The 14,348-nt window shown below is 40.5% G+C and overlaps 1 long non-coding RNA gene across 2 annotated transcripts; it reads right to left on the bottom strand.

Moving 5' to 3' along the window:
- Positions 1 to 1,474: 1,474 nt before the first annotated feature.
- On the bottom strand, positions 1,475 to 10,127 carry LOC147379604 (uncharacterized). 2 transcript variants are annotated; one of them, XR_015133781.1, is made up of 3 exons: positions 9,457 to 10,127; positions 8,524 to 8,787; positions 1,475 to 1,777 (listed from the first exon to the last, which is right to left on the bottom strand). It is a non-coding gene; the product is annotated as an uncharacterized LOC147379604 (long non-coding RNA). The 2 variants fall into 2 exon arrangements; XR_015133780.1 differs by lacking the exon at positions 8,524 to 8,787.
- Between the last annotated feature and the right edge of the window lie 4,221 nt (positions 10,128 to 14,348).

Consider the following 14,348-nt stretch of genomic DNA (forward strand, 5'->3'; position numbering starts at 1 on the left):
ATCTGTCCTCTGCTCATAATCATTTGGAAGTTTCTTCCTGACAAACCCCAGATCCCCAACATGGAGGATCTTTCTGTGGCTCTAAACTTGCTGTTTCGCCTCATCCCCAGGAAGCATGTCTCACTACACGTTGTCTCCTGCATTCCTGGCACCTCATTTGGTACATACCTGGGCTGCTGGTTCCTGAAAGGCTCTGCAATCTCTCTCTCATTTTCTGCTTCCACTGACAGGAATGGCCTTCTCTTTGACCCACCTTAGCCTACCTGACTCCTACCCATCCTCCTGGTCTCAGCCGAGATAGCACCTCTTCCTTGGCGCCCTCAGGTTGGCCTAGGTGCCTGTCCCAGTCTTCTCACCCAGTGCTAAGCCTCCTCTCAAGCCGGCCATTCACATCCCTGGTCACACTTGTAGTGTAATTGTCCATTTACCTGCTGGTTTCCCCTAGAAGGTAAATCCTCTGAAGGAGGGAATGGTCATCTGCATTGCTGGATACCCTGTGCCTGGCTCAGCTTTTGCTGAAATACAAGTTGTGGATTTAAGTGAAGGGGCAAATGAATGAATGAGTGAATAAGATGTTTTCTGGCAGCCTGTACTTTTGACATGTATTTGTGACAGGACTTTCCTGGTGGCTCAGCTGGTAAGCAATCTGCCTGCAATGTGGGAGACCTGTGTTCAACCCCTGGGTTGGGAAGATCCCTTGAAGAATGGAATGGCCACCCACTCCAGTATTCTGGCCTGAAGAATTCCAGGGACTGTATAGTCCATGGGTCACAAAGAGTCGGACACCGAGCAACTTTCACTTCACTTTACTTAGAGGTTTTTATGCACTGTGTAATCTAATGCTTACTATCACTCTGTGAAGTAGATATTCTTAGCAACATTTACTGGACACGCTGAAATGCAAAGTAGTTGAGCTCCTTGTCCTCAGTGAGCGGCAAAGTGAGGACTATAAGCTTGTCAGGTCCCAGGGCTTGTGCCTAAAAAGTAACTCAGCTGCTTCTGCTCTGCCTCTGCTGTTTCCAATTGATTCTGACTCGAATGGAGAGCTTGGTTGACTCAGTGACTCAGCATTCTGTCTCATGGAAACTCTGTGTCCTGCAAACGGTGCTAAGTAGGGGCTTGTCACCTTCCCCTTCAGAGCAGGCCCAGTCTAGATGGAGTCATAAAGAACTTTTGCTCCCTGGACCAGAATAAATATACAGAATATCTACTTTTGAAATATTTTTGAGCCTTTTGAAAAAATGTCAACTTACAGAAGAGTCGCAAGACTCATAGGAAGAATGCCTGTATACCCTCCTCCCAGATTCACCAATTGTTAATATTTTGCCAAATTTGTTTCATTTCTTTATCTCTAAAACATGTGTTTTTTCTGACCATTCAAGAATAAGCTCCATCCACCATGTGCCACTTTACTGCTAAATACTTCAGGGAGTATCTCCTAAGAAAAATGACATTTTCTTATATAACCACAGGATTTATCAAATTAGGAAATGTAACATTTATTAAATACTATTATTGATAATCAGATTTCAGAAGTTATCTCAATAATGTGCTTTATAGAATTTGCCTCTAATACATGATACTTGTACTTTTTTTTTTTTTTTAAATCCTAGCAGTTGCCCCTGAATCCTTTGAGAATGTCCTTTGTAACAGGGTCAGGGGATGGTGATGCACATGCTTGCTCACTGGGATCAGAGGCAATGGAGTTCCAGACTGAGACCCCAGGTTTTGTTCTGCTCTTGACTTTGAAAAGTCCTTAGGGCCTCAGTTTCCTCACCTGTCAGTGGGAAAAAGGCAGAGTTGAGCTTTAGCACGTCCCAAATCCTTTCCAGCCCTTAAGCCACAAAATAATTAACAACAAAACATTATTTTTTAAAAGCTTTTTTTCTTAATTTTTTTTTTTTTTTTAGGTAGGAATAAACCTGTCTCTTTCAAAACCTGTCAGCTCTGAAAACCCGCTAAATGATTTTTATTTTCCGGATGTCTTACTTCTACAACGTTGTCTTTTCTTTGCCATTGTCTTCTTCAAATGCTTGGCTGACAGTCTTTTTCATCTTAGAAGTATTTTGAACATAATATGACTGTTTATTTAATGTCTCATGCACTTCAGAAGATAATGACCAGAAGAAGGGCTTGTTTACCTATTTTTTTTTTTTCCCCAAGCACTAGAGCTTACTCAGCCCAGACTTTCCAGAAAGCCTACATTAATTTGTCTTTATTTTGTCAGCTCGGAGTTCGATGAGCACTTTTGAGCTTTCATTTTTTCTCTCCTGCAATCTGATTCAGAGATATTACCCAGATTTCTTGGCATCTACATTTTCATCCCATGGGTTTCACCACCCAGATACAAATACTTCTCAGGGGAAATCCATAAGGAGGTTGCAAAGTTGTAAAATAGTGGGAATGACATTTGAGTCTTGAGATTTCAAAATACTTTTCATTTTCTCCTCTCCCCTATCCTTAAGGACTATTTCAAAAGAGTCAGTAACAGATTTCAAAGTGGGGTATTTGTTACTTTAAAACTGGTTTTCCCTGTGGCAATCACATACAGATGAAAATATCTGTACCTTCTGTGAGCATTTGTTCACAGTCTACTTTGTTCAGTACTGCACTGGTATTGGGCATGCAGCGAGGAATTGGGGCACGGCGTTTGGTGGGACAAACAGGTTTGTAAATATGTAAGTCCGAAGGTAAGCTAAGTGCTCTGCTGGGTATTGCCACTCCAGTACAAAAGAGCCGGGTGATCAGCTCAGTGAAGATGGCTGGTGTCGTGAGGCTATTTGTATCATTAGCTTTGAAACCTTAAAATTTGCTTTCTAGACAATCCGTGAATTACTCTCTGAGGAACGTTTCTTCCCTATCTTCTCATTTGATGCAAACCCATTGAACTCTGAGCTCTTTGGAGGAAGCTTTTTTTTTTTTTTTGGCATCTTAAGTGAATGAGGGTGTCTCAGCTTGAATCTGGGCGTATAGTAAGCCCATAATAAATATTTGCTGAACTCAGAACTTGCAATATCATTAATAGTTGCCTAACAGGGGCCACTGCATTGAGTACTGCCAGAAGCAGAGCTCATTCCTCTGATGATTCCACATTAAGGAGGCAGGTAGACATGAAATATAGGCTGGGAATGGATCTAAGGAAGTGGCGTGTGGGGCATCTCCCAAAGGCTGTGAACCTTCTGAATTGGGAGAAAGCCAGGAAGCTGTAGAGTAGGCAAGGCTGATCGTGTCCAGGCATCTGGAGTGAGTCATGGAGTGAGTCTTACTTTGTGAGGCAGAGAATTGGGTGGGAAATGTGGGGGAGGAGAGATCGCCACAGAGTCTCCTATAAGGTGTGGGTCCCAAGCAAGAATAAAAACTATGTGGTCTTAATTCTGTGAAAAAAAATTTGGGGGATTGTGGACTAGCAAAAAGAATTTTTTGTATGTATCTACTAATCCATTTATTTTTAAATTTTTATATGCGTGTTCAGTCGTTTCTGACTCTGTGTGACCCCATGGACTGTTAGTCTCCCAGGCTCCTCTGTCCATGTGATTTTTCAGGCAAGAATACTGGAATGGGTTGCCATTTCCTCCTCCAGGGGATCTTGCAGACCCAGGGGTTGAACCCCTGGTCTCCTGTGGCTCCTCCAGCTCTTGCATTAGCAAGATTCTTTACCATTAGGCAGATTCTTTACCACTAATTTATTTCCCCTCCCCACACTCTCCACCCCTTGCCCAGCCTTTGGTAACTATAAATTTGTTGGGCTTGTTGTTGTTTTATTATTTATGAATTTATATTTTGGCCATAACAGCACACGGCATATGGGATCTTAGTTTCCTAACCAGGGATGGAACTCGTGCCCCTTGAATTGGAAGCCAGGAGTCTTAATGGCTGGACCACCAGGAAAGTTCCTCCATAAATTTGTTTTCTATGCCAATGGCAAATATTGTTTTTATTTGTATCTGTGAGCCTGTCTGTTTTTTCTCATTTCCTCCGTTCAACTTGTACTGCTTTTGAAACTAAGAAATAAAAACTTAAAATAATCTTGATAGGCTCTAAATGTTGGGTTGATAACAAAACGTGTCAGACTCTGGGTAGAGGAGATGTGTTAAACAGGAGCAAGTGAGGAAAGAGGGCTCTTTGGGTTGATTGAAAGCTTGATATGAATAAGCAGTGTGTTCAGGCTGTGGCCCAAAATGCTGATGTCATCTAGGGAATGAGAACATGGTCTTCCAGACATGTGGCCTAGTATCTAGAGGAAACAATCAGAAATGAACCCACGAATTTATCAACAAATGTTCACTGGCATTTTATTCATGAGTGAAAAGTGAAAGTAACTTAAGTGTCCAACAGGGACTCAGAGGCAAATCATGATGCAGTATGAAGCTGTGAAAATTTACATGAAGAATAAAGAATAACATGATATTTTAAAATTAATAAATTATACTTATAAAAGCCGGAGGCTTTTGAATAGAAAATTTTCCTTCACGTGGCAGAAACAAAGGAGAATTAACAGATGTAAAGTGTTCTGAAAAGGGGGGAGAGTGTCTTAGTCTATTCAGGTGGCTAGGACAAAATACTGCAGACTGGATGGCAACAAAGGACAAAAATTTCCATCTCACAACTCTGGAGGCTGGGGAGTCCAGGTTCATGGTGCCAGCATAGCTGCCTAAAGGCCTTCTTCCAGGTTACAGACTTGGCATTCTGATGATATCCTCACACGGTGGAAGGGACTTCGGATCTCTCTGGAGCCTTATAAGGCTCTAATCCCCTTCACAGGGCTTCCCTGGTGGCTCAGCAGATAAAAATTTTGGCCTGCAATGCAGGAGGACAGGAAGATCCTCTGGAGAAGGGAATGGCTACCCACTCCAGTATTCCTCCCTGTAGAATTCCATGGACAAGGCAGCCTGGCAGGCTATAGTCCATGGGGTAGCAAAATAGTCCAACATGACTGGATGACTAAAACAACAACAATCCCCTTCATTAAAGCTCCACCTTCATGACCTGAGCACTTCCCAAAAGCCATATTAACCAATATCAGCATCTTTGGAAGTTAGGATTTCAACAAGTGCTTTTGGAGGAGAGAAGACACAAATATTCAGACCACAGAAGAGAGGATATTAGGCTTGGGTTTTAGGGCTCCAGAGAACCTCAGTGGATATTACAGATGGAATTTATAATCCAAAATAAGGGTGAGCTTTTAGAGTTTGACTTTATTTCAATCTTTCTTACAACATTGTGACAGGAGTAAAAATATTTTAAAGGGGGAAAAATTTGACCACAATTAGATTGTCTTTAATACCTCAGCTGTTAAATTATCTTATTCTCTTCAGGTCCCTATCAATTTTCAGGCATCCTTTTAAAGAATCTGCCTTCAATGCAGGAGACCCAGGTTTAATCTCTGGGTCAGGAAAATCCCCTGGAGAAGGGAATGGTTACCCACTCAGTGTTCTTGCCTGGAGAATTCCATGGGCAGAGGAGCCTGGTGGGCTAGGGTCCATGGGGTCACAGAGTCAGACATGTCTAAATGACTAACACTTTCCCTTTCACTTTTGGGGTATAACCACTGTATTCACAAATCGTTCGTAGTCGTGTGCACCTGTGTCCTCCTACTCTGTGGCCAGTTCCACTAACTTTTATGACCTAATAAGATGATATGGAGTGAGAAGAAGCCTTCATGAAAGGAAAGCAAGAAAAAAGGAAAGTCAAGGCCTCCCAAGAGAAATTTTACTATTTAGTAGGCTGGCCTAGAACCATTCCTATTAGGCTCCTGCACCACTTCTCTTATTTGATTCTGATTTAACTGGCCTAAGGTATGTTCTGGAAATTAAGTTTTAAAAAGTTTCTCAGCTGATTCTAATATTCAGCTAAATTTGAGAACCATTGTCTTCAATCCAGATGTATGTGTGTATGTGTGTGTGTGTTTAAATTTTATTCTTTGGCTCTGGTGGGTCTTTGTTGCTGCACGAAGGCTTTCTTTAGTTGTAGTGAGTGGGATCTATTCTTCTTACAGTGTGTGGGCTTACTGTTGTCGTGGTTTCTCTTGTTGCAGAGGACAGGTTCTAGGTGCATAGCCCATGTTCCCTATTCATCAAAATAGATTATATACTGAACAAATAAAGCAAGTTTCAACAAATATAAAAGATTTGAAATAATGCAGAATATATTCTCTGACCAAAATAGAATTAAATGTAAATAACAGTAAGATTCCTGGAATATCCTCCAATGTTTGGAAATTAAACAATTACTCCTAAATAACCCTAGGGTCAAAGAAAATATAAAAGTTTGTAGACTGATGCTGAAGCAATGCTTAGAGGGAAATAAATCTAATAACTGCCTAGAAAAAGAAAAAAGGTCTAAAGTCAACAATCCAAGCCACTCTACCAAGAAAAAGAAGAGCAAATTAAACTCACAGTAAGTAAAAAAAAAAAAAAAGAAGACATTGAAAATAAGAACAGAAGTCAATGAAATGTACGATGAAAAAAGGGATGCTGTGAGTACTGCCTGCTGCACACAGATTCAGTAAGTACTTTCCTTCTGACCCACCCAGCTGACCTTACCAGAGTCTGCTGTGGGTGATGGGCTGGGACACACAGAACCATCTTGAAAATAAAGTAGAAGTGATGGATCATGTTTATAAAATAAGGTTGCTATGAGAGGGTAACTTTTGAAAATTAAAAACTTCTTCAAAAAATGTCTATATGATTCAAAAAGCTAGCTAGATTCAGCAAGGGGAAAAAGTACCAATATTCGGAATAAAAGAGGTAACATCACCTATATAGACATTAAAAAGATAATAGAATAGAAAGAAATGGTATGGATATCTTCATGTCAATAATTTGAAAAGAAATGAACATCTTCCTTCAGAGGTCACTTACCAAAACTGGCATGAGAAGAAATAGAAAATATGAATAGTCCTATATCTATTAAAGACATTACATTTGCAACTAAAAATCTTCTTTTCAAAAGAAATACCACTCCCCACCCCTGCCAAAGCTACTTTGGGTTAAAGCCATTTGAATAAAATTTTGCTTTTAATTCATTTCTTCTCTCATTCCCCCCCTGAATCCAGCAATTGGCTTCCTTAATATAAGATTTTATTGTGTGTCTTTGCTAAATTGGTAATATCCTTCATTTCTAGGGCAAGATGGTTTATTTTATTTAAGTGATCATTTGCTTGATGATGGTGATTATTTTGCATTAACAGAATGTACTTTTCTGAGCATTACCATAAATAAAGTTACAGAAAGTATAACAAGACAAAGTGAAAACATCAACAAATATTACTTAAGGGAAAAGGCAAGGGCCCTTGGTTGTCAGACAGTCTAACCCTTCTGACTGCAACCGCCCTCTTGAGTAGGTTTTCTATGCCTGCTTTATGTTGATGAATGCACCTCAGCATATGGCTGCCAAGACCTGGACCTTTAAAAAATAATTCCACTCACTTCCTTCTTTTTCACACCAGAAGGTAGTGACTGCCCTGGGAATATATGTCATTTCAGCACTCCAGTTGGCTCTGGATCCTGAATTGTCGCAGCCTGTTTGACTGGTAATCTCCTTGTCTGTGTGAGTTGTTAAGGGTAACCAAAGGCAGCTGATTACTTAATTGTTGAAGGCCGGAAACCAGGCCTCTTTCATTAGTTCCCATCAGGAGTTTGAGAGCAGTGGGTGTTTGGCCCGGCCAGGTTTTCCACCCTTTCTAATTCAAAAGGTGTACTTTTTTCCTGAAGTGGTCACTGAGGCTTTGGCCAGCTGAATTATATACAGAATCAGCTGCATATTAAAAACAAATTGAAAAATTTCTATAGTGAATACAGATAATTGATTTAAGGCAGATAAATGAAAACAGCCTGATGTCATTGAGATACAATTCCATTTTTCTTTGAAGACGCCTCAAAGTGTGTCATATTTCCTATTTTATTTTTGTTAGATCATCAAGGATACTTGAATGCATGGAATTTGTGAGTACCTAGTATTCTTATCAAGCAGATTGACCTCTCAATGGATGTTTTCTTCTGTAGTCTGGAGTGTTAGTTGTTACTGGCAAGTGCAGTTAAATCTAAGGTACAAATTCAGTTATTTAAAAAAACAAAAAAACCAAATTCAGTTATTTATATGAGTAGTAGGGTTTTGAGGACTTTAATTTGCCTTTAGAAAATAAGATTTTCTTTCCTTTCCCTCCCACCACCCACCATGTTTGGTTATTCTAATACTGAGGCTATGAGAACCCAATGCCAAAGCAACCAGTTGAAAAGGGAAACATCCACGTAATTACTGGTTGTTTTGTCTATACAATGTGAAACAAGAAGTTGGCATGATTTTGTTTTTCACCTCTTTGACAGTTTTGTTTTGTTAGATTTCTTTGGACTGAAATGATTTGTTGATTCGGTATTGTGTAAATCAATCTCAATTCCACAATACCTCTGTGACTGTTAGGCAGAAAAAAGAAAGAAAGAAGGAAGTAAAGCAAGTGAGAGTGAAAAGCATAATTAAACTGAAAGCTAGGAGACTTTGTGATTTCGTTCCCTCTTTGTCACCTACCAGTTACATGAACTTGCGCTTAGTCGCTCAGTTGTGTCCGACTCTTTGCAACCCCACGCACTGTAGCCTGCCAGGCTCCTCAGTCCATGCGGAGTCTCCAAGAAAGAATGCAGGAGTGGATTGCCATGCCCTACCTCCAGGGGATCTTCCCAACCCAGGGATCAAAACCAGGTCTCCTGCATTGCAGGCAGATTCTTTACCATCGGAGCCACCAAGGAAGTGTGAACTTGGGCAGGTCATTTCTCCTTCTAGGGCCTCCATTTCCTTAAATGTAAAATGAAGAGATTGGGCAAGACAAGTCTTCAGCGGTCTGGAATTTCACCTTTTGATTCATTGACTTGGAAGATGCAAAATGAGGTTCTAGTGTGATCCCCAGAGACCCGCTAGTGACTAACATTTTTGATTGGTTCAGGGAGAGAATCCATTTTGTAACTGGTTTTTAGGACCAGATCACAACCTTTGGCTGGATTTTTAAACTTAGAAACATTTTCTTCTATTTCTTATGAGAAATTAATACATGTTGCTCAAAGGAAATTTAGCAAATACAAATTAGCAGAAAGAAGAAAATTTAAATCACTTATAATCCTACATGGAGTTAGAACTAATATCAACATGGTATACATATTTCCAGATTTATAAAGATCATCTAAATACAGTTGGTTCTGGTAATGTTTGTTTTGAAAACATTAATTTGTTCCAACATGATTAATGTTAGTAGGAAGCAATTGAGCAGATTTGTGTATGTTTAGTTTCTTGCAGGATAAATGCCAGGTGAATGCAGAAAACTGCTGGCTCCTTGCACGCGCACCCATACACACACACACACACATACACACACTAACACCCTCCCAAGGAAAATGAGCCACAGCCACCAACATCTGCTGTTACAACTTGTTTTAAAAAATTAAATGGAAATTGAAAAATATTATTTACTTTTGACTGCTCTGGGTCCTCGTTCCTGCCCCCTGGGCTTTCTCCCATTGCGGAGAGTGAAGGCTTCTCTCTAGTTGTGGTTGGCAGGCTTCTTGTTGCCGTGGTTTCTCTTGTTGCAGAGCACAGGCACTAGGGTGCATGGGCTCCAGTAGTTGTGGTTCGTGGCTCTAGAGCTCAGGTTCAGCGTCCCGGTACTCACTCAGGCTTAGTTGCCCTGAGGCATGTAGAATCTTCTCAGACAAGGGACTGAATACTTGTTCCCTGCGTTGGCAGGTGGATTGTTCATCACTGGACCACCAGGGGAGTCCTGATGTTACAACTTTTTGTCCCAGTTCTGATAACCCTCCTGCCGGCACTTCTGCATAACAGGCAACCTGTAACCCTTCCCTCCCCTGGCACTGGGGTACCCTCCCTGCCTTTAGTTTCTCTCTTTCTTCTCAGCCTATTTTGTACTGTTTCTCCCTGCACTCTGCTTATTTTCCTCCTTTCTTCTCGCTGTTCTCTCACCCTTTCCCCCACTGTGGTATTTTGCCTCTCCCACACAGGATGCTGGGCTTTGGGACCCCAGTGGGCACCCTGCCAGTCAGGCAGACACCTGCTTCCACAACAAATTCCTGGTCTCTTTCAATGTAAATTACCACCATATTTATAAAATTCACATTTAACTTATGTAAACCTGTGCTTTTTTTAAAAAAAATTAAGTTCCTGTACCTTTTATTGTGTCACTGACAAAGATTTTCATATTGTGCCCCGAACCCATTTTCCTGTAAGTATTATAGTTTTTTTTTTAGTCTTGCAATTTTTATTGCCTGATTTTGCATAGATGCAGTAATAACTAATACTTAGCAAATAAATAATAATTAATAACTGAGTGCTGCTGCTAAGTTGCTTCAGTTGTGTCTGACTCTGTGCGACCCCATAGATGGCAGCCCACCAGGCTCCCCTGTCCCTGGGATTCTCCAGGCAAGAACACTGGAGTGGGTTGCCATCTCCTTCTCCAATGCATGAAAGTGAAAAGTGAAAGGGAAATCACTCAGTCGTGTCCGACTCTTTGCGACCCCACAGACTGCAGCCCACCAGGCTCCTCCATCCATGGGACTTTCCAGGCAAGAGTACTGGAGTGGGGTGCCATTGCCTTCTCCGAATAACTGAGTAATAATTAGATAATGAAAGAATAAACTATAATTTATTTAAATAATCATTTAAGTAATGGTTTAATTAGATAACAGATTACTAACTTTATGAAATTTCAACCCACGTGTTCATATCCTTTTAATATGCTATGTGATGAAATCAGAAGTACTCATAAGGCACTCTTGCTGCAGGCTGAAGTCACGGTGAACATCTGGAGGAAAAGCCCTTGAGCGATTGTTTGAGTTTCTAATTCAGTTTCTCAGTTTAAATTTCTAATATAGCAAATATTAATAGATTCAACTCAAACAAATGCTTTGCGGTGTACTCAATAACTTTCAAGAGTGTAATGGGGTCTTGAGACTAAAATATTTGAGAACACCTGCTAAATCTAGTCTCCTAGAGCTTTTCATTCCTGCAGTGAAAAATATAACATTTCCTTGGTATAAACTCAGAGATCTTAGACTTTATAGTCTAAGAATAAATACAGACAGCTACTGTGTAATCTCTTATATGTGCGATCTAAAAAAACAAACTAGTGAATGTAACAAAAAAAAGAAGCATACTCACAGATAATAGAGAATAATCTAGTATTACTGGTGAGGGAGGGAAGGGGGACGAGCAAGATTGGGGATTAAAAGTTATAAAATAAATAAGCTACAAGGATATATCTATTATAGGCACAGGGGCATAACATTTAATAATAACCATAAATGGAGCACAAAAATTGTGAATCATGTTGTTCATCTGAAATTAATATAAGATTGTAGATCAAATATACCTCAATTTGAAAAAAAGCAGGTATTAAGCAGTTTGTCTCTATAATGCTTAATTGCCCTCCAGAAGTGTGGTACCAGTTTATAATCTTTCTTATGATCAGCATTGGATTATGCTCATTTAATTTTGGCTAAATTTAGTTAACATCCCAGGTCATGAACACCAGCTAGAGTACAAAGTTGGAGATTGTGTTAAAGTTCTCCCAACTTTTTGAAACATTTTTATTTTGAGCTTTAAAATGGCTTTGAAATGTACTTATTGATGTATTAGTAGGTTTTAAGCCAAAGATGAAATCTCTTGTTTTGACTTCTGAGAGGAAAACTCTGGAAAGTGGACATTATAGATACATATATGACTCAACAGTTCAAGGGGTGGTTAAAAAACAAAGGGACATAGCTTTACATACTGTTGTGATTGAAGACATTGAGTTATGAAGTAAAAATTTCCCTTTTGTAAAATCACAACATAGAGGAAAACACTACCACGAAAACTACTTAGGAAATGGTTTGGCTTCTTAGAATGAAAACACATGGAAACGGCTCTCCTTGTCTTCCTTCTGGCCTTCCCTTTACCTAGTTTCTTCTCTTCCCTCCTAATTAGGCCATTTGAGCCCATGTTCTCAAGGAGGCTTTTCAAATAAGCCTTGGTCTCTCCAAGAACTGAGGAGTTTAACAAAGCTGAAAGAGACTTACAGAAACAAAGCTGGTCTTCTGTCTCTCTTGTTTTCCCTTTTTTTACCTTAATTAACCCTGATTTGGGTTCATGCTCTGTTCTAATTTCTCTCAGATGCTTTATGCCTGCTCTTATTGTATAATATGATATAGTAAATAACCTCCTGTAATTATATGGAACAGAGTATATGTCTCAAGTCATAGCCATCTGAGCATCTCCAGAAATTTCACCTGTACAACATTGCCAATCCTCGTGGTGTTCCTGGTCTTATTTCATTTTCAGGTATCTGAAACAAATTGATTTATTTCACTGTGGAGAAAATAGACTGAAAATATAGTTTCATCACAAACTGGTCACCTTATGATAGAGTACTATGCAGCTATGTGTGTGTGTGTTAATCGCTCAGTTGTGTCTGACTCTTTGCAACCCCATGGACTGTAGCCTGCCAGGCTCCTCTGTCCATGGAACTCTCCAGGCAAGAAACTGGAGTGGTTGCCATTCCCTTCTCCAGGGGAAGATCCTGACCCAGGGATTGAACCCAGGTCTCCTGCATTGCAGGCAAACTCCTTACCATCTGGGCCACCAAGGAAGCAGTATTTCACTGTGGAGAAAACAGACTGAAAACATAGCTTCATCACAAATTGTTGCACCTTATGATAGAATACTATGCAGCTATAAACAAGAACACAGCTACTCTTTTTGCACAAATATGGAAAGAGTTCTAAGGTCTGTTTGTTGGGTGAGAAAAGGCAAGGGAAAATATGTATATTAGTGTTTGTTTTTGCATCAATTCTAGAGGACTATACAAGGAACTACATGCAGTGGTAGTGTTTGGGCTGGAGGAAGGAAATGAAGCAAATGGAAGACAAAGGTAGAAATGAGACTTCTCATCTTGTATCTTGTTTGTTTTGAACAAGTGAATGTGCGTGTGTGCATGCTAAGTCGCTTTAGTTGTGTCAGACTCTTGGCAACCCTATGGGCTGCAGCCGGCCAGGCTCCTCTGTCCATGGATTTCCAGGCAAGAGTACTGGGGTGGGTTGCCATGCCCTCCTCCAGGGGGTCTTCCTGACTCCAGGATCGAACCACATCTCCTGTATTGCAGGTGGTTTCTTTACTGTTGAAGCACTGGGGAAACCCAAACATGTGAATGTATCATCTTAAAAATTAATATAATAATAATAAAGATTTACACTTGCATTGAGGAAGCAGAACCATGACATATTACTAGCATGTGAGAGAGCCCAGGGTCTGATAGTAAGGAGGCATTTTCTCACAGGTTTATATTTAATTCATAATTCTGGGATTCTTCCCACCATTCATGTGTGTAATGAGCTTGACCTTGGGATCTTGGCAACTCTTCTTAGTTGGAGGGTATCCCTGGAGAGGAGGAAGTAGGTCTTTTCCTTCCCTTCAGCAGCAACAGGACCCTTCTTTGCATTTTTCAGCTGTCTGGGTCATGCTGGAATTGGCAGATGAGGGGAGGAGGCAGCCAGGGGTTCTGGCACGGTCCCCAAGGTGAGCTGTTTTTGACTGCAGGTATCACAGACAAAGCTTTGAAGAGCTGTCAAAACCAATGCCTTGCTTTCTTTGCAGAATGATGAAGATGCTAATACTGGGGCAGTTGAAAGCAAATTTTGAAGGTTTTCATTCAAAGAATATGCTCACAGGACAATGCTATTAATGATCTTTGGCTGGGTCCAAGTTTGCTAATATTCCAAATACCTTAGGTTAGTTCAGCAGCACATGTCTAATTTGGAGTAATTTATTCTGTTAATATTTTGGTTTTCTGCTGCCAGGAACGCTGGGCATATGGCATTCCCCTAAGACATGAAGAAGGAAACCATTATGGGTGATAATAAGGAACTCACACTCATTGATATGTTTAACATCTTGGCTGGAAGATGAAATTCTAAGCCATGAGTCCCAGTGGGTTCCCAGTTGTGCACAGGTTAAAGTACATTTCCCCACGACTGCTATATTGATTCCAGTAATAGGATGACTCTGAGGGCCACTCTGAACCTAGGCTTTGTGATAAGAATCACCTGGGATGCTTGCTAAAAACAGATTCCTGGACTCCACCTAAGCCTGGATATCTGCTCAGTTCCCTCAGATAATTCTTATCTGGCAAGTTTGGGAAACACTGTAGAATCTTGAGAGGAAAGTGATGTTTTACTGAATCATCCTGTCATTAGGCTGACCTCTTCTACCTGGAAGATAAACGTCTTTCCCTGGAAAGAAAGGGGCAAGCGCTGTCAATTCCCGGGGTGTCATTTTGCATGGGCCTGTGAGAGAACGTTCAGGATCTCCATTAG

Source organism: Bos grunniens, chromosome 1 (genome assembly GCF_055505025.1).
Source record: "Bos grunniens cultivar Pamir isolate PY7600 chromosome 1, Bosgru_T2T1.0, whole genome shotgun sequence".
Taxonomy (NCBI): domain Eukaryota; kingdom Metazoa; phylum Chordata; class Mammalia; order Artiodactyla; family Bovidae; genus Bos; species Bos grunniens.